Source organism: Panulirus ornatus, chromosome 18, assembly GCF_036320965.1.
Source record: "Panulirus ornatus isolate Po-2019 chromosome 18, ASM3632096v1, whole genome shotgun sequence".
Lineage (NCBI taxonomy): Eukaryota > Metazoa > Arthropoda > Malacostraca > Decapoda > Palinuridae > Panulirus > Panulirus ornatus.
This window is the reverse complement of record NC_092241.1, coordinates 39,017,606-39,042,958: the sequence shown is the minus strand read 5'-3', so window position 1 is coordinate 39,042,958 and position 25,353 is coordinate 39,017,606.

Below are 25,353 nucleotides of genomic sequence, written 5' to 3'. Positions count from 1 at the left end.
ACTGGAGTTAGAGTTAATAACTGAGATGGCATTACTCCAGTCAATACAATGATCATAGTTTTTAACGTGATTAAACAAGGCATTTGACTCTTGTCCCGTTCTTATACTATATTCATGTTGCTTAAGTCTAACAGAAAGACCCTTACCAGTTTGACAGACATAGAACTTATCACATTTTCCACATGGCACTTTATAGATGCACTCAGGAGAATTTCTTGGTGAGTTCCTGATTAAGATATTCTTTATAGTATTATTGTTGCTGAAGGCAACATTTACATTAAAGGATTTAAGCAACATGGGAAGTGAAGTTAATATCAAAAGGGAGAACTAAAAGATTCTTGGTGTCAATGGGAGGTTTTGGCTCAACTCTATAGAATGATTTCTTTGCTAACTTAAGGGATTTATCAATGAGAGATCTAAGCGAACCGCTAAGCAACTAATGTGAAACCAATAATTGATATTTCATAACTCGGACGACATGAGAGAAAAGTGAAGAGAGAGAGAGAGAGAGAGAGAGAGAGAGAGAGAGAGAGAGAGAGAGAGAGAGAGAGAGAGAGAGAGAGAGAGAGAGAGAGAGAGAGAGAGAGAGAGAGAGAGAGAGAGAGAGAGAGAGAGAGAGAGAGAGAGAGAGAGAGAGAGAGAGAGAGAGAGAGAGAGAGAGAGAGAGAGAGAGAGAGAGAGAGAGAGAGAGAGAGAGAGAGAGAGAGAGAGAGAGAGAGAGAGAGAGAGAGAGAGAGAGAGAGAGAGAGAGAGAGAGAGAGAGAGAGAGAGAGAGAGAGAGAGAGAGAGAGAGAGAGAGAGAGAGAGAGAGAGAGAGAGAGAGAGAGAGAGAGAGAGAGAGAGAGAGAGAGAGAGAGAGAGAGAGAGAGAGAGAGAGAGAGAGAGAGAGAGAGAGAGAGAGAGAGAGAGAGAGAGAGAGAGAGAGAGAGAGAGAGAGAGAGAGAGAGAGAGAGAGAGAGAGAGAGAGAGAGAGAGAGAGAGAGAGAGAGAGAGAGAGAGAGAGAGAGAGAGAGAGAGAGAGAGAGAGAGAGAGAGAGAGAGAGAGAGAGAGAGAGAGAGAGAGAGAGAGAGAGAGAGAGAGAGAGAGAGAGAGAGAGAGAGAGAGAGAGAGAGAGAGAGAGAGAGAGAGAGAGAGAGAGAGAGAGAGAGAGAGAGAGAGAGAGAGAGAGAGAGAGAGAGAGAGAGAGAGAGAGAGAGAGAGAGAGAGAGAGAGAGAGAGAGAGAGAGAGACGGAATATATTTTCTGCAAAAACACAAACGTCGTCACCAGAGCAAGTGGTCAGGGGAAACAAACGGACATGAACATAAACTATGTAGACGGTGTTACCAGCAACCAGTGGGCTACAGTGGTGCGAGGCTGCATGACGCTGGCAAGGATTTAGTGGCTGCTTCAGAATGTCATTTGTTCCCTCAGGACATTAATACGTTGTGTGGTCCGGTGAAGTTGGCTTTATGATGAATTATATCGAAGAAGCTCATCCGGGTCCGAAATGGTTGACAAATAATGTGTTTCAGGCCCACACCTGACATTATGTGCGCCTCCTAGTCACATTAATTTCAGTGTTTCTGATCTCTTCTACACTCACATGCAGTCTCGAAACAACCCACTTAACAATGTTGACTTTCTTGCCAATACATTTCACTGAGATGCTGACTTTCTCCGAGAGCTAACTTGCATATATGACTATATCTACTTACATGAATATCTACAGTGTAAGCAAATGTTCATATACTTAGTAAAAATAACTTATCAAATGTTTCCACTGAAATACGAGACGTTGCAGCGTCACAGGAAAAAAAAAAACATCTAGTGTATTTAATTTCATGCTGGGTAACTTTCCACAGACCTTCATTACGGTTTATTTCTTACCAGTATATTGGTCGCCAATAGATAATGGTCATTATGTTTGGTCCTTAACACGGGATCGGTCAATATATTTGGTCTCAGACAGGAATTGGTCATTGACAGAAAACTGATTATTTCTTTTGGTCCAAAAGAGGTGTATATATGATTTAATGAAAGTAAACCTCCATTAGTGGAGAGTTTCAAACAATGTTCCGTAAAGATTAGAATAACGCGACTGGGGATTTTTTTCCTTAAACTTATAAAATTCAACTAAACCTGATCTAAACATAAACATTTCTAGAAGAAAGTAAAGGTCGCCCTTTACAAAACCTAACTTTGGATATTTTACAGACCTTGAGGTCCTGCTTAAACCCTTAGCTTGCATCTTCAGTAAGATATTGTGTACTTTTTCTTCGTGATCTTTTTGATAAGAATTTGCTCTAATGTCCAAAATATGAGTACAAACGAACCGGCACAGCACGTTATGCAAGAACAAGTTAACTATGTTTCGTGGGAGCAATAAGTTTCCCAAATTATCTTGCTTTTTTAAGATAAGCAGAGTTTTATAAGTTCTCATATATCATCCTCAGCTACTCTTACCTAATTAAGTAGACCACGGAATAAAACTGGACAACAATGGTAAGATAAAAGTCAGACGTAGACTCCAAATTCATTCTTATACTCTGATATACCCTATGAGGTGAAGAGTATCTTGGACCGCAAAATGCACGTTCCAACGCTTCCAAAACAAATAATTTCTTCATTGCTAACAAAACACAATGTCATTCAATGAAAATTCATTTTCACTTGCCTCGTATTTCTTCGAATCCAGCATCATCTGCAGGACCAATTTATCATACGCGTCCAACGCTCATTTGACTAGTTTCGCTTAAATGAACGCGATAATGTGAGGTGTGCGCAGCTTAAGCCCATCATTCTGTCTGATAACAATAGCGCGACTTGGACAATATTTCTGACGATGGGAAAATATGATGATTATAGGCCAGCGTACGTGTATGACACCTAAATCCTTAAAATTTGTTTATTAAAAAAGACTTAGAATTTTCGTTTTCTTTATGTAATTTCTATGAATTTCAATCTCACACATGTTGGTGTTAAATACAGTCCAAGAATTTTTTTTATTCGAATTTTAAGGTCCTTTGCATTTCGAAACAAGCTCCTCTCTGAAATCAATCTACCTTTAGATTCTACTGTACGCATTCATTCACTCTTGGTAAACCAAGATATATAGAAATTTAATCTAATCAGATAAAAATGTAGTGCTTCATTTAACTTTTCACAAGATTATTTTGATTGTAACGCATATAAACATGTAATCGATGATGGCATGCTGACTACAGCTTTCGGAAACAGGAGTGGGTTAGTGCGACCATGTAACATTTAATATAGTCGCGATTTCGATGATCTTGCTTAAACTTTTTGAAAGACAAACCAACATTGATCATAATGCGAGGATGATATTATATATGGATAACATGAAATGATATGTTTGACTTTAGATTCTGGGTCACACAAATATTACATTTTACAGACCATTTTCACCTTAGCTGAACTGTCGTAAAACCACGAACTGGTTGATATCAAAGACTTTATTACTGAATCGGAATATATTATCGTACATGTGCGTCATCATGGCTGAGAAACAGACAAGCAACTCTTCAACTACAGTTGTATGGGGATAATGTATACCAAACATCACCACATCAAAGCCTATACCTCACTGCCTACGTCTGCCTTCCGGATACAACTGTACGTTGGAGGATGAGACACGTGTTCCTTTAACCAATGGTGACTTTCTCTATGAAGTCAGAAACGCAAAATCTACAGCAGCAGGCGATGATGAGGGTAACACGATGTTAATTGTTTGGATAAACATTAGGGAAGGGACCATTTTACACTCGTTTATTATATTTTATTATGGAGGCTGTATTCCTCTTAAGTGGAAGAAAACGGAAATTGCCTCAGTACCTAAAAGTTGTCTGTATCAGAGTCTTTTTGTTGGCGAGATTTCTGACTGTGGTAGACGCCATCTCTGCTGTGGACAAAGACAGGTTTTTTGTATCGGGAAGAATGTTAGCTGTGGTATAAGCTGCCTCTCTTCCGGGGCAACTTTAGTCGTGGAAGGAGGAGTCCTCTCTGCTGGAGAGAGTTGGTTATACGCCACGGAAACCTCTTCAAGATATATTATTGGTTCGGGTTAAGGATCCCCTCTCTCTTGAGGAAAATGATGGATACGGGGTTGCCTGTCATGTTGGTGGACATGCTCATGTATTGGATAATAAAGTTTTCCTATAACGAAATATTTTCCTCTAAGTTGGCTTGATTAGGAACAGTAATTATCATTCAACCAGACAAGTGAAATATGGATGCCAGGGATATGTCATTAGTTGATATTCTCGAATCATTTGAAGAATTATCTCACCTAAAACGGTTGGATCATAGATTCACAAGTCATGACGTGGTTAGTAGTAAACAGAATTCATACACACACACACACACACATATATATATATATATATATATATATATATATATATATATTTATCCCTGGGGATAGGGGATTAAGAATACTTCCCACGTATTCCCTGCGTGTCGTAGAAGGCGACTAAAAGGGGAGGGAGCGGGGGGCTGGAAATCCTCCCCTCTCGTTTTTTTTTTTTTTTTTTCAATTTTCCAAAAGAAGGAACAGAGGGGGCCAGGTGAGGATATTCCAAAAAAGGCCCAGTCCTCTGTTCTTGGCGCTACCTCGCTAACGCGGGAAATGGCGAATAGTTTAAAAGAAATATATATATATATATATATATATATATATATATATATATATATATATATATATATATATATATATATATATATATATATATATATGTAAAGATCTAGAGCAAATTATCACCCATCCCACCCATATCCCTGATTGCTGTGACTCCTCACTTAATATTCTGGATTTGTTTTTCGTCTCTAATCTTTCGCGCCGTTGCTAGACAATTTTAACTCAAGTTGTTCATCTGATCACACTCTCATAAATATATCTACTTCGACGGCACCTTCCCCTCCAGCATCCCTTCTAAACGTACATATTAACAATTCAACAGAGCTGACTGGAATAACTTACATTTTTTTCTGACTTTCCTTTGGTAAATCACTGTCTCTTATATGGTGATGCTTTTATTTCCACCAAACTCATAGTAAAGGTTATGGTTGCAGGAATGGAAGCATTTATCCTCTCTTCCTCCAAGACTCAAACTTCTTCCAACCCATGGTTCAACCATTCCTGTTCAGAGGTCATTCAGGCAAGGCATCAGGCATATCAGGCTCGGAAAAACTCTCCTTTCTCCGACTTTCATTCAACATTTATCACTGCCCGTGATCGCTGCAAGCACGTTATCCGTGAGGCTAAGCGTTCAATTATTCATAAGAAAAGCGATAACTTTTCCCCGTCATCCACTGATAGGTCTTTCTGGTCTTTTGCTAAGGACATCGCAACAGCTTCACTTGATTTACCTTTCCGTCATTTTTCCGTTCTGACGGTACTATAGCTGTTTCTCCCGAAGACAAAGCATCTCTAGTTGGTTCTCGTTTCTTCACTATGCATTGAATGACTCTTACATTCCTTCACTCCCTGATGCTCCTTTTACAATCCTATACCCCTTCCCGTACTCTCTTTTCGAACTGTCCCAAAAGCGCTTCTCTTCTCTGAACACGAGCAAGGTTTACGGACCAGATGGCATTCACCCCCGTAAGCTGAAAGAGTGTGCCTCTGAATTTGCACCTGTGCTTGCTCCTCTGTTCCGTTTCTGCTTAAAAACAGAACTTTTCCTTCCTCTTCGAAGCATGCGTTGGTACATCCTATCCTTAGGAAGGGTGACCGTTCTAACCTTTCTAACTATCGTCCTGTTGCTTTGACATCTGCCATTTACAGTCTTTGAATCCCTCCTCAGCTCTCATATCCTCAGACATCTTGAATCTCAGTCTTCTCTCTGATCACCAATATGGTTTCCGTAAGGCGAGATCCAATGGCCGTATTCTTTCCTATTTCACTTATGTCTGGTCTTCACCCTTGGAGGATTTGGGGGATTCCTATGTAATTCCACCTTTTGACTCAATGAACATACCTGGCATTAATGTAACATCCACATTATCTTGGAACCCCCACATTGCAGATATAGATAAGTTTGCTTCCAAGAAACTAGGAATCCTGTTTAGATGTCATTTTTTTTTCCCTCAGAGCAGATGCTTTGTTTATACAAAAGACTGATCCGTCCGTGTATGGAGCATTGCTCTCACATATGAGGTGGTTCTAGCTCTGCCTTCTTAATTGACAGAGTTAAGTCAAAAGCTGTTCGACTAATAAACTATCCCAAACTAACTTCAAAACTTAACCCTCCTGGCCTTCGCCGCAATGTTGGTTCACTTTCCCTCTTCTATAGGTATTACTTTGGTCTCTGCTCCCGAGAGGTGGTTGCTTGTATGCCCTCACCACTAGCTAGACCACTCAATACTCGGCAAGCTGCTGTATCACGTGATCACTGACTGTGTGACCGTTGGTGACTCAAGGGTAGGCCGTTTTGATAACAGTTTCTTTTCCTACGCCTCGAAGCTTTGAAACTTCCTATGTCCTCATATCTTTCCTAATAATTATGACCTGAGACTTTTTGAAGGACAGGTTTTTTATTTCCTTTTTATTTCGTAAATATTTTACCTAATCTCTTTTCTTTTCCCCATTCATTATTCTTTATTCCAATAAATGCCTGTCCTTGATGTGGACTTCTGTCCGTGACTAGAGTCTCCAACGCACAAGAAAAAAAATCATCATGTTTTCATATTTGCATTGGTTGCACTGAAAAAAAAAAAAAAAAGAGATGACACCACGAGGTTCAAGATGAATTTAAGGTATTCGTTGATAAACTTGCATCAAGACATAAAGACACCATTCTTCCGGTGAGGCCGATCTCTCCTTCAACTAAAACATTCCTTATTCACTTGTGATCATGTTTTTCTTGGTAGTGGATGAGTGTCATGAAAAGCTCCTGGTGTGGTCTATGTCCAGGAATATTGGCACCTTACAGTGATCCATTCCGGGGACTGTAAACTCATTACCTGCCACAACAGAGTCAGTACGCATGACGGGTCCCGCTCCGCTTAATCCATCATCCTATTTGACGAGTACTTGATGTCGATAACACACAGATGAACTTACATCTCCGTCACTGCGGAAGAATACAAATGGCAGCAGACCACTGGGTATGTTGAATGTCAGTTTGCCAACTTAGTCGTTACCCATTTTCTTATTATCACACCTTAACCATTTCTTATTATCTTGCATTTCTTTATTCCTTGTACAGAAAACAAAATAAGTACAGTATGCGTTACTGTGTTTCAGCTTGTTCTCTGTATCATTTCGGAGGCGAATCTGTCAAAGCTTAAACTTCATTGATATTCTTTTAACAAATATCAATTCTCGAACATGCAAACCACAGAAAACCTATCGCGACTGTCATTTATCAAGAATGACCAGGAATTGAATTATAAGATAATGATATCGTTCGTTGATTGATATAATGTATATATGCAACAGTCGTATGTTTTAGTATCAGTGTTGACCCTCAAGTATCATCAGTGTTCATATCACCTTAGGATATCTCAGCCTCAGGTTCACACGTAAGCTACAAACCCATTATATAGTGCCACATTACCATTCCTCTTCAACAGTAAAGTGGCTCATTTCTCAAGCGTAAATTGTGCGATTTCTGGCTTCGTTTTCTTCTACTGGGTTCGAGAGCTTCTCTTTCTTACAAGACGTAGTGTAGATTACACCATCAATTGCCTGAGTAAGGCACTGCAAAGAATGGGATCCAACACAGCAGAAATTCTCACGTACCGTACCGGAAAACCACAGCTAGGTTGAGAAAACTAATCACTGTTGGTAGAACAAGTTATCCACTGTAACTAAGTATTAGTGCTGTGCGTTAGCGTCAGCGCATCATTCGTAGAACAAGAGATCCTTTAAAAAGGTAAGCGTTCAAACATCCTTCGCGGTGATAAGACATTTTCTTATCGTATCCAACCATCTCCTGCAGTTTCGAGGTTGCACTCCTCGCAGGAAGAGGGAAACGATTGATTTCTTAAGAGCAACGAAGTCCTCGGCAAGAAGTAAGCATCTTCCAGTGGGCGGGACCACAGGTTACAAAGTGTAGGCGATGTGAGTATGTCTGTGTGGAGAGAGTGCAGGGGCAACTGAGCAGTAAGTGTTCGGAGTCTTCGTTGTAGTAGATGCATCGTGGGCACGAAGAATCTTGAGGTATACTGAATCGGTGTTCGCAGTGTTGTAGGGATGGGTGATGCACAGGTCGCAGACGAGAAATAGTAACCCGTGTATGTCTGGGGAGTCTAGTTACAATGGCGCACGAAAGTCCGTTCTCCCCGACCAGCCACAGTGTGAGTCCGAATCACCCAAGGTTCGATCAAACGAAGCACCTGAGGTAAGTGCTATGATGGCCTAAAAGATGTCGCACGATATAGTGGGTATAAGGGGGTCGTTGAGAGGTGAGGTGAAGAAAGGAAAGGGCGGTTGTATGTGGGTGGTGCACGACGTCATGAAACCCCCTCCCTCCACCATGCACTAATAACGTTAGGGTATTGGAAGTTCTATAACAGAAATCGTAAATGCCCGGCAAAGAACACACACCGCCGTTAATGGCTCCAAGGGTGTAATTGATGATGTGCCGGCTGTGGTAGTTACCCACTGTTGGGCTGTTTCCTTGAAAAAGGGTCGTGAAATATCTTGCATATATATTGTGCTTCATTTAGTGGCCTATGTTTTACACACTGTTGTTAAGAGGAGAGTAGGGCAGAATTTGGTACTGCAGTTATTAACTGTGCGGTTGTTACCAGAGTACTTGAAGCACTGCAAGGCTTTTCTGCCTACTGGAACTAGTTGAACTGGCACCTGCTCCACCCTACTTCACTTCGTGGGTTTGAGAGAGAGTCATTATCATACATCAAACACCTGAACTGTCGTGGAACAGATTAGATGGAGGGGAACGTACATATCTGAACCACAGCACATACGTGATTTAATAAACAATCAATATAAGAACTAGACAACTGCAATCACATTTTTCCACATGTCAGAGTAGACGATATTCTTGCTCTTCTCCAGTACTACAACATCCTTACACTCATGACACAGACACACCGACACCACCACGCTGAACTACACTATATCGAAATTGCTATGATAATACAAGAGCTACACCAACATCCTCACACTCATATGATACTAAACCAGCAACACGACACATACCATGTATGGGATAGATAGGAGTAATTCCGAATGTGGTATAAGCTTAGGGATAACGTTCATGTCAAACAACAGGCTAACATCATGATTTGAAAACAACAATAGAAGACACTAAAATATGATACACAAACACAGAATTTAGAATAATTCAGGCAAAAATTAAAGAAGTGTTCCATTTTCTATCATAAATGCTACAAGTGATCAGTAACTCGCACAGTCGTTTCAGTGATCACAGAAGTGATATTATCGCAAAATAATTTGTTTTCACCCAGTCTTCCTCATCATTCAAGTGCTTGATTAAAGGCCTTAATGACCCCTTGAATCGTATTCAGAATGACACTAGACCTATACTGAGGTTTTCAAGCAACTCTATTTTCGAAAAATAAGTACAAAAAAGGCAGATATTTGTCAGGCCTTGAATATTTTGTTTCACTATCATGATATAACGTAATGAAAGTACGAGTTGCCAGATATCACTACTGTCCACCAGAGACTGTCAAAAATATTTGTCTGCAACTGTATATTTGCATAGATGACGAACGGCCGGGATACATGTGATCTATACTTAGGCATGAAAAAATAAAGGAAGTTTTCTTTCTCGATACCTTTTGGTCGTCAAAAAAAGAAAAGAAAATCTTTCTTCCACTCAGGACAGCTGACACTGGGGTACTTTTGACTCTGCTGAAGAATTGTCAGAACCAGGCCAGAATTGTGCCCTTCAAGTGACTTTTTCCAACGAATAGTTTTAGAAGAAATGATTAATGATTGATGGCTTAGTTCTGACGTATGTCTCGGGCGAAGCGGCTGAATACTAATACATATATATATATATATATATATATATATATATATATGTATTGTATGCTTCCTTCACTTTTAGTCAGCTCAGTTCTCACGTTAACAAAATATTTACATATAAGTATATCTTCACATCTAAAACTCTTAAACTATGCAGTGGAATACCCTTAGGAGCAGTATTTTTTCCAACTCTTTTCAATCTTTTCATTCACATCCTCCTATCACCTCCAGCAAATTACAACATGAAGGTACTCTCATTTGAAGACAACCTCACAAGCACATCACATCACAACACCCTGACATCATAGTAGCAACAGTATAGTTAGAGTACTACATTACATATTTGGAAAATTGTATTCCCCACATTAGGACATATGTATCTTCACAGACGTCGTCAATCACTCTTTTAACGTAAGAGACACAAATCTAACTCATACTCCCCAGTCACCTTAAATGGCCAGTCACTCCTAAAGAACAATACACCATTCAATCTATGCATGACATAAGATAAGCAGAGGGCATTCGCTCCCAAAAAATATCAACATGAAAGCAACAAATACCCAAAAAATAGGCCAGAGAACGCTAACTAGCACCAGATCTGGACAAAAATAAAAATTCTTTTAAGCATCCTCTATACACAGTTACTCCTTACCTGCCTGGTCATATATCAACTTAAAACCAAATATAACAATGCTGCAAAACGCAAAAAAAAAAAAAAAAATTAAGAACTCCGAACAATCACTGGCCGCCTGGCAAACACAAATCTTAAACACAAATGCTAACCACCTACACGATGTAACAGATTCTTTCAGTAAAATCCCATTTCAACATGGTCAACACTCGTTCTACCCATCCGCACTAAACCTTTATCATTCAAATCACTTCGTAATTAAACATCATCTCCCATGTTAGAAATACAAAGCTTACCCCTAAACATCATCTCCCATGTTAGAAATACAAAGCTTACCCCTAAACATCATCTACCATGTTAGAAATACAAAGCTTACCCCTAAACATCATCTCCCATGTTAGAAATACAAAGCTTACCCGTATCTCACACTTCAGCAACCTCTACTCACAGATTCCCCCATTCCAACTAACATAACACTCCTATATCTAACGCACACAAATATAAACCAACAAGCATTAAACAACTGCTCTTCTAACTCAGTCCACCAGACATACACCCATCATCAGCCAGTCTACGCTCCGGACATTACTCATCACTACAACACTACAAACACCGTTGAAACATATCCCAAGACCCTTCACATCCATGATGGAACCATCACAACGAAGATAATCAACACTTACCAGTCTGCTGCCCTGCGCTCTCCCCACACAGACACGCACTCAACATCAACACACTTTACGTCCAATAGTCCTGCTCGGCTTCCTGGGCGCTGTGGGAATAATACAAGTATGTGTATAAATATTTTCATAACGTGGGAAACATCAAACATATATATATATATATATATATATATATATATATATATATATATATATATATAGTTGATAGAGATGCTCTGTGGAAGGTATTAAGAATATATGGTGTGGGAGGCAAGTTGTTAGAAGCAGTGAAAAGTTTTTATCGAGGATGTAAGGCATGTGTACGTGTAGGAAGAGAGGAAAGTGATTGGTTCTCAGTGAATGTAGGTTTGCGGCAGGGGTGTGTGATGTCTCCATGGTTGTTTAATTTGTTTATGGATGGGGTTGTAAGGGAGGTAAATGCAAGAGTCCTGGAAAGAGGGGCAAGTATGAAGTCTGTTGGGGATGAGAGAGCTTGGGAAGTGAGTCAGTTGTTGTTCGCTGATGATACAGCGCTGGTGGCTGATTCATGTGAGAAACTGCAGAAGCTGGTGACTGAGTTTGGTAAAGTGTGTGGAAGAAGAAAGTTGAGAGTAAATGTGAATAAGAGCAAGGTTATTAGGTACAGTAGGGGTGAGGGTCAAGTCAATTGGGAGGTGAGTTTGAATGGAGAAAAACTGGAGGAAGTGAAGTGTTTTAGATATCTGGGAGTGGATCTGTCAGCGGATGGAACCATGGAAGCGGAAGTGGATCATAGGGTGGGGGAGGGGGCGAAAATTTTGGGAGCCTTGAAAAATGTGTGGAAGTCGAGAACACTATCTCGGAAAGCAAAAATGGGTATGTTTGAGGGAATAGTGGTTCCAACAATGTTGTATGGTTGCGAGGCGTGGGCTGTGGATAGAGATGTGCGCAGGAGGATGGATGTGCTGGAAATGAGATGTTTGAGGACAATGTGTGGTGTGAGGTGGTTTGATCGAGTAAGTAACGTAAGGGTAAGAGAGATGTGTGGAAATAAAAAGAGCGTGGTTGAGAGAGCAGAAGAGGGTGTTTTGAAATGGTTTGGGCACATGGAGAGAATGAGTGAGGAGAGATTGACCAAGAGGATATATGTGTCGGAGGTGGAGGGAACGAGGAGAAGAGGGAGACCAAATTGGAGGTGGAAAGATGGAGTGAAAAAGATTTTGTGTGATCGGGGCCTGAACATGCAGGAGGGTGAAAGGAGGGCAAGAAATAGAGTGAATTGGAGTCATGTGGTATACAGGGGTTGACGTGCTGTCAGTGGATTGAAGCAAGGCATGTGAAGCGTCTGGGGTAAACCATGGAAAGCTGTGTAGGTATGTGTATTTGCGTGTGTGGACGTGTGTATGTACATGTGTATGGGGGGGGGGGGGGTTGGGCCATTTCTTTCGTCTGTTTCCTTGCGCTACCTCGCAAACGCGGGAGACAGCGACAAAGTATAAAAAAAAAAAAAAAAAAAAAAAAAAATATATATATATATATATATATATATTATCATTTTATAATGGACTCAAGCTGTCAGGTATGATGCACCAAAAGCAGATCCCGTAACTACAGTCAAGCCCCACAGACCCTTCTGTGGTTTTCATTGACCACGTCATGTCCTGGTTTCGGCCACTTACAGCATTGTCGCCTCCTGTGTATACCACCTTGCTCGAATTCGCTACATCTCAGAAAATTGTTCTCACTTTTCACAACTCAGCGGTGCGTCCGCATCTCAAATACTGTGTTCAGATTTACTTTACTTGAGGAAATACATAAAGGGGAATGGAGAGACTAAAGTGTCCAGCTACGAAGATGATGCCCGGACTGAGAATCACACCCTACGATAACCAACTTAACGACTTGAATCTACTTAGCTTAGAAGAGAAGGTGATAGGTGATCAAATACAAGTATTCAAAATTCATTAAAGGCTTCCTTGATCATGATCTAACGAACTACTTAAGGATCGATTCATCTGATTTCAGTCGTGATAATGAATATAAACTCGTGGAGATCTTACCGTTCAGCAATATGGATGCTCATGTCTTTTCAAAATACCATTCAGAATGCATCCTAAAAACAAAATCTGAAACACTCTTCCATGAGGGGTCCGAAGGATCCCATTCCACCTTAACTGATTTACTGGACATTTTGCTTAACACATCAAGAGATGATTGGTAAAAATAGATTGAATATCTCTGTACAAATCAAGAGATGGTAAAAATAGACTGAATATCTCTATGCTAAATCTAAGGGATTACACACAGATAATCTCCGGTGTCTCAAGATTTTAAGAGGCTTATGCTAAAAATGGAAACAGAATGTAGACAAAGGAAAACGGAGAACAAGAAAAATGAGAATTTACATAAACCCGGATAACGATAAATCTCTCTCTCTCTCTCTCTCTCTCTCTCTCTCTCTCTCTCTCTCTCTCTCTCTCTCTCTCTCTCTCTCTCTCTCTCTCTCTCTCCCTGAATTATATATATATAGGTATGCTGGAGTTGAAATATTGTTTGGAAGTCATAAAAAACTGTGAATAATGATTTCCATATAAAAACTGATTATTCGTTTCGTATCAATCACATATCTGTGGGTTGAGGGAAGCATTATCAGATTTTCTTTTTCTTTTTTTTCAAGTATAGAAGCTTTCCATAATACTATATTACAATTTTAAAAGAAAAATTTTTTCGGCTAAAAAATACCTTGAACAGAAAACTTTTGGTACTTTTCGAAGGTTAATAGAATATCTTGAAGATCTCAGCATCAGGGCTATCTTTTTCATGCTAAATGCGAATCTAAGGCTGAAATATCGTCTTGGAGTCATTAAGGCATGTAACTGAGCATTACATATTGAAAATGATGTATCATTAATCACACCGTATTTACTGGGTATCTGACGCACTACGAGATATCTTCCATGATTGTTTCAATCAGAAAAGCGTTTCCTATCATATCACAATTCTAAAAGAAAAATTTTCCGGGATTAAAAAGAAATAAATACCCCGAATTATTATCTGTAATTCTTTTGTTTTTTCGGAAGGTATGAGATTTGCTTGAAAACTTAAGCATAAGGACGATTTTTCATTCTGAATATAAATCTGGGTTTGATATAGTGTTCTGGGGTGACTAAAATCTATTGTAAGTCCTTAGATTTTATAAAAGATTGGGTCATTCATTATTCACTTCGTATTCATCGGTTATCTTGTCGGCTAGGAGAAGCATTTCAAGATTTTTCCATGATTATTCTAAGTGCAGAAGCTATTCATTATGTTATATGACAATACTGAATGAAAAAGTTTATTGTCCTAAAGAATAACTTGAACTATTTTACCTACAATATTTGGTATTTTTCGAGGAGTAATAGATTTGCTTGAAAACCTCAGTATATGAACTATATTTTTTTATGAAAACGAATATAGGGTTGAATATATAATTTGGGGATCAGTAAACCCTGTAATTAATGATTGACATTTGAAAATTAATTGTCAGTATTCGTATCGTACTGACTGCGTATGAGTCGGCTCGGGAAAACATCAGTTGTTTTCTAGAAGCGTTTCATAATATATTGCATTACATATTTTATTTCATTTTTTTTTAGATAAAGATACCCTGAACTGTTACCTGAAATTTTTGTGTTTGTCGATGGTTAAAGATAACATTAAACACCTCAAAATAAGGACTATCCTTCATGCTGAATACGAGGGGTTGAAATATTGTTTAGGGGTTATTAATGCCTGTAAGTGAGTGATTACAACTACAGACACATTTCATAATGTTTTATTACAATTCTAAAGGTTAAAGTTTTGCGGGTTAAAAAAAAAATACCCTGCATTCTTTTTCTATTTTTCGGAAGGTAATAGATTTCCTTGAAATTCTCTCTCTCTCTCTCTCTCTCTCTCTCTCTCTCTCTCTCTCTCTCTCTCTCTCTCTCTCTCTCTCTCTCTCTCTCTCTCTCTCTCCATATTGGTCCACCAGAACATACTGAGCAACAGCAGAAGTGGCTCCAGAGTGTAACGGTCACCTTCATGCTCGAACTCAAGTCACGTTCCTCACTGGTCGTCTGCAGTGGCATATGTCTCACTGGGCATTGGCTACCTACGCTGTGTGGGACGCAAGAACGACACACATCTTTTGTTGTGTACGTATTCACAGAAAACGATCAGACTCGCATTATTCATTTACAAGTGCAAAACTACCGTATTTAAAGAATAAATGGGAACGAGTCAAACATTAAGTGTTCTTAATAGCAACTCCAACTTACTAGAATTGATAGTACGTAAAAATAATATTATATAAAAAAAGATGGTAAAATTCTCTTCATAAAAGCCCAGTGTGCCTAGTCACATGACTAAATATCATTATACTAGAATAATTGTGTATTTCTCCGCGAGTCTTAATTTCCCGGGCAAAAATTACACGACAGACAATGCTAAGAATTATATTCATATGATCAAAATATCTTGCGGTCATAAGTATCTACAATATATACCACGCGAACATTTAGTAGAGAGGGAAACCTACGTATAGTTATGCATCATGACGGTCGACTAAATCATCTCACTGGAGGACAGATGATATCGTAATCCTGCCCAAGGACACTAGGCATCCCCTCTACCGTCTGCATGACTGAGGGTTGGAGATCAAGACTTCAGTGCAGTAACAGTAACCCGGTTCGGTGCTGAGAACCCGGTCCCACAATGAGAACTCAGCTCGTCAATCCGATTCAACATCAGGAACCTGGTTAAGCAACAGGAGAGCCCGGTTCGTCAACAGGATTTCGGTTCAGCAACAGGAACCCGGTTTAGAAATTGGAATCCGGCTAAACACCAGCAAAACGGTACAGTAGAATATAATTTGACATACGCCAGTAAGTATTTGATCTCAGAAACTGGGAATGAAGTTAATGATAATAGATTATACGATGAATAGCCTATTAGTCAACCATTTTCATATAGGAACATCGTGGTGGCTGATAACATAGACATGTTGAGGCAAATTCCCATGATGATGTTATTAATGTTAAGCATTACGTGTAAGAGATTGGCGATTCTACATTGTCTCTCATTGATAACTCTAGAAAAAAAAATTAAATGCATCAGTAAAAGGAAATTCTTCTTGATAACCAAGTTTTCGTTCCTTTAACATATCAAAACACAAGGAAATAACGACAACCATCACCACAGAGGACCTCAAGCTTAGCTCCAGCACTCAACGGTTCTTTCTCTCTCTTTCTGACCTGAGCAGAACAGCAGAGACGGGAGAATATTGGTCGGAAGCCGTGAAATTTCTAGTTAGTTTTGGACAATCACATGTTTACCAAATGGCGTCCTAACTTCGTCTCTTCGATGTATATCAACTGACTTATATTTCTCTCTTGTATCTCCCCTGATGATGTGATTATTACACGAAAGTGCACTTGGGAACTTTTCTTGTTTCATTTTTCCCGTGGACTCATAGGAATATATATATATATATATATATATATATATATATATATATATATATATATATATATATATATATATATATATATATATATATATATATATATATATATATATATATATATATATATTTATATATATATATTTATATATATATATTTATATATATATATATTTATATATATATATATTTATATATATATATATTTATATATGTATATATTTATATATATATATATTTATATATATATATATTTATATATATATATATATTTATATATATATATATATTTATATATATATATATATTTATATATATATATATTTATATATATATATATTTATATATATATATATATTTATATATATATATATATATTTATATATATATATTTATATATATATATTTATATATATATATTTATATATATATATTTATATATATATATTTATATATATATATTTATATATATATATTTATATATATATATTTATATATATATATTTATATATATATATTTATATATATATATTTATATATATATATTTATATATATATATTTATATATATATATTTATATATATATATATATATTTATATATATATATTTATATATATATATTTATATATATATATTTATATATATATTTATATATATATATTTATATATATATATTTATATATATATATATATATATATATATATATATATATATATATATAAATTTTAGGGAGAATAAAAAGATGTTCTGGAAGGAGGTAAATAGGGTGCGTAAGACAAGGGAGCAAATGGGAACTTCAGTGAAGGGCGTAAATGGGGAGGTGATAACAAGTAGTGGTGATGTGAGAAGGAGATGGAATGAGTATTTTGAAGGTTTGTTGAATGTGTCTGATGACAGAGTGGCAGATATAGGGTGTTTTGGTCGAGGTGGTGTGCAAAGTGAGAGGGTTAGGGAAAATGATTTGGTAAACAGAGAAGAGGTAGTAAAAGCTTTGCGGAAGATGAAAGCCGGCAAGGCAGCAGGTTTGGATGGTATTGCAGTGGAATTTATTAAAAAAGGGGGTGACTGTATTGTTGACTGGTTGGTAAGGTTATTTAATGTATGTATGACTCATGGTGAGGTGCCTGAGGATTGGCGGAATGCGTGCATAGTGCCATTGTACAAAGGCAAAGGGGATAAGAGTGAGTGCTCAAATTACAGAGGTATAAGTTTGTTGAGTATTCCTGGTAAACTATATGGGAGGGTATTGATTGAGAGGGTGAAGGCATGTACAGAGCATCAGATTGGGGAAGAGCAGTGCGGTTTCAGAAGTGGTAGAGGATGTGTGGATCAGGTGTTTGCTTTGAAGAATGTATGTGAGAAATACTTAGAAAAGCAAATGGATTTGTATGTAGCATTTATGGATCTGGAGAAGGCATATGATAGAGTTGATAGAGATGCTCTGTGGAAGGTATTAAGAATATATGGTGTGGGAGGCAAGTTGTTAGAAGCAGTGAAAAGTTTTTATCGAGGATGTAAGGCATGTGTACGTGTAGGAAGAGAGGAAAGTGATTGGTTCTCAGTGAATGTAGGTTTGCGGCAGGGGTGTGTGATGTCTCCATGGTTGTTTAATTTGTTTATGGATGGGGTTGTTAGGGAGGTAAATGCAAGAGTCCTGGAAAGAGGGGCAAGTATGAAGTCTGTTGGGGATGAGAGAGCTTGGGAAGTGAGTCAGTTGTTGTTCGCTGATGATACAGCGCTGGTGGCTGATTCATGTGAGAAACTGCAGAAGCTGTTGACTGAGTTTGGTAAAGTGTGTGGAAGAAGAAAGTTAAGAGTAAATGTGAATAAGAGCAAGGTTATTAGGTACAGTAGGGTTGAGGGTCAAGTCAATTGGGAGGTGAGTTTGAATGGAGAAAAACTGGAGGAAGTGAAGTGTTTTAGATATCTGGGAGTGGATCTGTCAGCGGATGGAACCATGGAAGCGGAAGTGGATCATAGGGTGGGGGAGGGGGCGAAAATTTTGGGAGCCTTGAAAAATGTGTGGAAGTCGAGAACATTATCTCGGAAAGCAAAAATGGGTATGTTTGAAGGAATAGTGGTTCCAACAATGTTGTATGGTTGCGAGGCGTGGGCTATGGATAGAGTTGTGCGCAGGAGGATGGATGTGCTGGAAATGAGATGTTTGAGGACAATGTGTGGTGTGAGGTGGTTTGATCGAGTAAGTAACGTAAGGGTAAGAGAGATGTGTGGAAATAAAAAGAGCGTGGTTGAGAGAGCAGAAGAGGGTGTTTTGAAATGGTTTGGGCACATGGAGAGAATGAGTGAGGAAAGATTGACCAAGAGGATATATGTGTCGGAGGTGGAGGGAACGAGGAGAAGAGGGAGACCAAATTGGAGGTGGAAAGATGGAGTGAAAAAGATTTTGTGTGATCGGGGCCTGAACATGCAGGAGGGTGAAAGGAGGGCAAGGAATAGAGTGAATTGGAGCGATGTGGTATACAGGGGTTGACGTGCTGTCAGTGGATTGAATCAAGGCATGTGAAGCGTCTGGGGTAAACCATGGAAAGCTGTGTAGGTATGTATATTTGCGTGTGTGGACGTGTGTATGTACGTGTGTATGGGGGTTGGGCCATTTCTTTCGTCTGTTTCCTCGCGCTACCTCGCAAACGCGGGAGACAGCGACAAAGTATAAAAAAAAAAAAAAAAAAAAAAAAAAATTTATATATATATATATATATATATATTTTTTTTTTTTTAACTATTCGCCATTTCCCGCGTCAGCGAGGTAGCGTTAGGAACAGAGGACTGGGCCTTTTTTGGAATATCCTCACCTGGCCCCCTCTGTTCCCTTCTTTTGGAAAATTAAAAAAAAAACGAGAGGGGAGGATTTCCAGCCCCCCGCTCCCTCCCCTTTTAGTCGCCTTTTAGTCCCCTCTTGTTTCTTTTTTTTTTTTTTTTCCAAAGAAGGAACAGAGAAGGGGGCCAGATGAGGATATTCCCTCAAAGGCCCAGTCCTCTGTTCTTAACGCTCCCTCGGGAAATGGCGAATAGTATGAAAGAAAGAATATATATATATATATATATATATATATATATATATATATATATATATATATATATATATATATATATATATTACAATACTTAGTCGCTGTCTCCCTCGTTAGCGAGGCAGCGCAGGGAAACAGACGAAAAGATGGCCCAACCCACCTAACATACACATGCATGTACATAAACGCCCACACACGCTCAGATACATACCTATACATTTCAACGTATAATACATATACATACACAGACATATACATATATACACGTACATATCCATACTCGCTGCCTTCCTCCATTCCCGTCGCCACCGCGCCACACATGAAACAGCACCACACTCCCCCCGCGCGCGCGCGACGTACCCCAAGGAAAAGACAACAAAGGCCACATTCGTTCACACTCAGTCTCTAGCTGTCATGTGTTATGCACAAAACTTTCCATGGTTTACCCCAGACGCTTCACATGCCTGGCTCAATCCACTGACAGCACGTCCACCCTAGTATACCACATCGTTCCAAGTCACTCTATTCCTTGCACGCCTTTCACCCTCCTGCATGTTCAGGCCCCGATCGCTCAAAATCTTTTTCACTCCATCCTTCCACCTCCAATTTGGTCTCCCACTTCTCCTCGTTCCCTCCACCTCTGACACATATATCCTCTTTGTCAATCTTTCCTCAGCAAGGTGATTTTAGTACAGCTCAGCACTGCTTCGAACTCTTAAGTTCGATCATCTAGCTGGAAATAATCCTACCGGGTCATGCGCATCTATTAACAACTTGGTTAGGCAGCTAGTTAAGGCCTTACTGCTTACCCTCTACTACAGCCGGACTGGTTGAGGAACTGATACCGGCTCGATCGTCCATGTGTACTAGTAAGACTGTATATCTGGCTGGGTTCATGATCCTGACACCATCGTTAAGCCAAGCGCTGCATTGATGTTGGTTTGGCCGCGCCCATCCAGATGACGTCAAAATATTCGCTTCGTGACGAATGTGGATGAGGTTTTAATATTGTTTTTGACATATTATATAGGTGGTTAGGCTGGCTAAGACATATGAGTGGCTGAGGTCACATTGCTGGTTTGACTACTATTTCGTATTACTTCTGTTTTATAAATGTTTTGGTGAAATAATTCTGTTACAGCTAGTCTCTCTCTCTCTCTCTCTCTCTCTCTCTCTCTCTCTCTCTCTCTCTCTCTCTCTCTCTCTCTCTCTCTCTCTCTCTCTCTCTCTCTCCGTCTGGGGAGTAAGACAACAGGGTAAAGCAATGACGACATGGCGGGACCTCTGCATCAATAAACCAACGCATTAATTTCCGGTGTGTTGCTGTCTGATGAAGGCGGACCATCGTGGTGGCGGGTGACAAGAGCAACTGACAGAGGCTGAGGTGGATGACAGAGGGTGAGGCAGGATGGGAATGGAACAGTAGATAAGAAGGTAGGGGGAAGAGGAGGAGGAGCGGAGATAATCAGTTCGTAACTAGGACGGGAAACAGGTAAAGATACAGGGTAAAGAAGCTGATAATGGTTACGAGAAGGCAAATATTATTTGTTTCTGATGTGATTTACGAAGGGAAAAAGAAAAAAATATATATACCCATGCAGATAGATCACAAGAGGATACGTGATTTGGAATACTCTGGTAACCCCAAGGAAAATGAAACACGAAGAACCGAATGATTTCGAGATAATTCACATCTTCAAGGTTACAAGGGAATTCAAACAGACCACTGGGTCCCTTCTAGGGTGTTGGTGACAGTGGAAGATATCAGAAACTCACAGATTAGTGTGGTTAAAAGTGGTAGGCATACAGAGAATTCAAAGATAAAAACCTGCATACTGTCAGTGGGACTAAAGAGGCGCAAATAACGTACATCCTGCATTCAAAGCAAAATTTTTATCAAGTCTGTTCTTTGACGTATCTGTAGTGCTGCTGTTCTTAGACGTATCTGTAGTGCTGCTGTTCTTAGACGTATCTGTAGTGCTGCTGTTCTTAGACGTATCTGTAGTGCTGCTGTTCTTAGACGTATCTGTAGTGCTGCTGTTCTTAGACGTATCTGTAGTGCTGCTGTTCTTAGACGTATCTGTAGTGCTGCTGTTCTTAGACGTATCTGTAGTGCTGCTGTTCTTAGAAGTATCTGTAGTGCTGCTTTAGACCCCTCTAACTTGGTAATAAATCATACGAGGCAAAAAATTTGCCCATGAATATGTGTCTATTGCTTAAAGTGTAATCAGAAGAGTCAAATCTGATGTAGCCGGATAGATCGACTGTCAAAAACTTTGATAATTCTGAGTGTTTGCATCAGATCACCTCTTAGGCTTCTCTTTCTAGGCTAAATAGATCAAAATTATCAATTAGTTCTCATAAGACTTACTTCTCAGTCCGGGATTCATCTTGGTACCTCGAAGCTGTACTCTCTCCATTCTCTCTAAGTCTTTTTTCAAGTAAGTTGACCAAAACTGGACACAACATTCCAGATGAGGACGAACAAATGAACTGCAAAGAGCAAGGATAATTTCTATTGACAAATTTGAAAGCCTTACCCACGAATACTAGAATCTTGTTCGCTCTTATCACTACCTCTATGTACAGCTGACTTGGTTTTAGTTCAACAAAGATTACTAAGCCAAAGTCTTTTTCCTCATCACCTTTTGCAGCTTAACAGAATTCATAGTGTAGCTCATCTTTTCGTTTTCATTACCAATATATATAACTCTGTACCTACCGATATAAAAATTTATTTGCCTCCTATGAACCCAGTCCATCTGTTTGTCAGTGTCAGTCAGAAGCTCTAGACATTCATGTTCAATTGAAGATATATTTCCAAGCTTAAAATCATCAGCGAATTTTGATATCTTGCAATGCAGCCCATTATCAATATCATTATTATATACGAAGGAGAAAATCATTTCCAAGACTGATCCTTGTGGCACTCCACTTGTTACGTCTAACCATTCTGAGGTTTGACCATTAATGACAACTCTTTGTTCACGCTAGTCGACCACTTCCTAACCACCTCATCTGATTTTTTCCTCGTAATCCCTAAAGCGGAACTTTATCGAATGCTTTTTGAAAATCTAGATAGACGACATCACCTGCTTTACTTCTATCAAACATACTCATTATATATCCTCAGACAAAATTTATCAGGGCATGCCATTTTATTCATCTTATTCCATTTATTCGTGATAGCATGTCTAGCTTTTACGATAATCTGGTGCAGAAAGTTCTCCTCACTTACCAATAAAACTGGATTCGAGACATGAGTTGTGTCTTCGATCGAAAATACTGATACAAAAAAGTAATCAACGATCTTTGCAGAGAACAAATGTAGGTTATAAGTATCTCTAGAGACAGTATAAGATTAAAGAGGTAGGATTACTCGTACAGACACGGATCGGTGACTGAGGAGGAAAACTTTTGGTGACTCAACATGAACATAAGATACTTCATAGAAGGTGAGGTCGGACAGTCAAAGAAAGATAAGACAGTCCAAGTTAGGAACGGTATGATAACACTAATAAGGAGCAGTTAATAGTCCAAGCATGGAATGGTAGGACAGTCCAACTAAGGAACGGCAAGATAGTCCTTGTAAGGAACGGTAGGATAGCCTATGCAATGAACAGCAGGATAGTCCAAGAATGGAACAGTGAGATAGTTCAAGTAAGGGACGACAGGATAGTTCAGGTAAGAAGTAAGATAATCTATGTAAAGAACAGTAGGATAGTCCAAAGAAGGAGCAGTATGATACTCCAAGTAAGGAACGGTAGGATAATTCAAGAAAGGAAGGCCTGGATAGCTTAGAAAAGGGGCAGGTGAAACTCTCACGGCAATAATGATGTGATAGTTCGGGACAGGAATGGTAGGAAAACTCACGAGATCTCCAGGACAGGTTATGGTGAGGACACTGGCATATCATGGGGGTTAAGACTGGACAGAGTGATATCATACATCATGTTGCAACGCCTGACACAAGGATGAACAACCAACGCGACATAAACATTCCTTGCAAAACTTTATGTAAATGCTGTTAATGTTTACGAACGTAAAGAAAGCAATGTTCTCTAGAACTGTGATTAACCTTGTTAAATGTAATAGTGCTAAAACAAAATTGTATCCTATATGATAATCATTTGGCTCCTCTTTGTCAGATTTCAAAATACCACAATTCAACCCTGTAATGACTCAAACATATTGGGCATAACCATATGTCCTACAAACCCCAAATAATCAACACCACAAAGTTTGCTTCCGGAAAGCTGGGAGTGTTTTTTGATGTTATTTGTCTTCTGAGCAGCTATTATACATCTGCAGGGGTTTTATTCGCTCACGTACAGAATACTGCCCACACATCTGGGGTGGTTCATTTTCTAATCCGGAATCAAAAGCCTGAAGTCTCACTAATTCTCATCGCCTCTCGTATTCAAACTTTCGATACGCCGAGGCGTAGCGGCTCTTTGTCTATTCTTTAGCAATTACTTTTTCCATAGTTCTCGTGAACCATCTGCATGCGTCCCCTCACTAAAGTTTGGACCTGTGGCACGCCTCTGGTTGCTGCTTCTCATAGTTTCTGTGTGGAGACCGGCCACTCGAGGATTGGCTGTTATGACACCTCCTCCTCCCGTCGAACTGGGTGAATGCATAAATAAGATTTCTGAACATTAATATGAAAATGTTTCGTTATACGATAATCTCCTAAGAGGACCATCGCGCACTTCACACTCTCCATCAAACTGTTTAACATGCTTGGAAAATGCCAATATTTTCAAGCCGCTAAACGATGTGTCCAAACTCCAGGTTCAGTGAGAAACGCGTGATGGAGAGTGTGTTAACCTCACTAATCTATTCCCAATCCTCTTCGTCTTTCATTTTCACATTCTAGATACCTTTCGCAAAGATTTTATACATACACAGACTACACAGACCCAAGGTCCAAACGAGGTGGTTAGGCCTTAACACTACTTAACAAAAAAATGCAAACCCCTTAAATGCAGTAGAAGAAAAGTGTAGCAAGGTGTAAGGCTCCCTGAGAGAGAGAGAGAGAGAGAGAGAGAGAGAGAGAGAGAGAGAGAGAGAGAGAGAGAGAGAGAGAGAGAGAGAGAGAGAGAGAGTTATGAGAGAAAATTCTTGTGGATATTTCTTTCTCTTTCCTCCCTTCTTCTTTGTGGCGACAGCATGCGTCCAGCCTGATGGCCAGCTGACACGAAAGAATTGCTGGAGCCTGAAAAAATAGTTTACAGGAACACACCCAAACGTACCAAACGTACCATACTGCCGCTGCTGCAACACATGGACGGACAGATTATATATATATATATATATATATATATATATATATATATATATATATATATATATATATATATATATATATATATATATATATATATATATATATATATATCCCTGGGGATAGGGGATTAAGAATACTTCCCACGTATTCCCTGCGTGTCGTGGAAGGCGACTAAAAGGGGAGGGAGCGCGGGGCTGGAAATCCTCCCCTCTCGTTTTTTTTTTAATTTTCCAAAAGAAGGAACAGAGGGGGCCAGGTGAGGATATTCCAAAAAAGGTCCAGTCGTCTGTTCTTAACGCTACCTCGC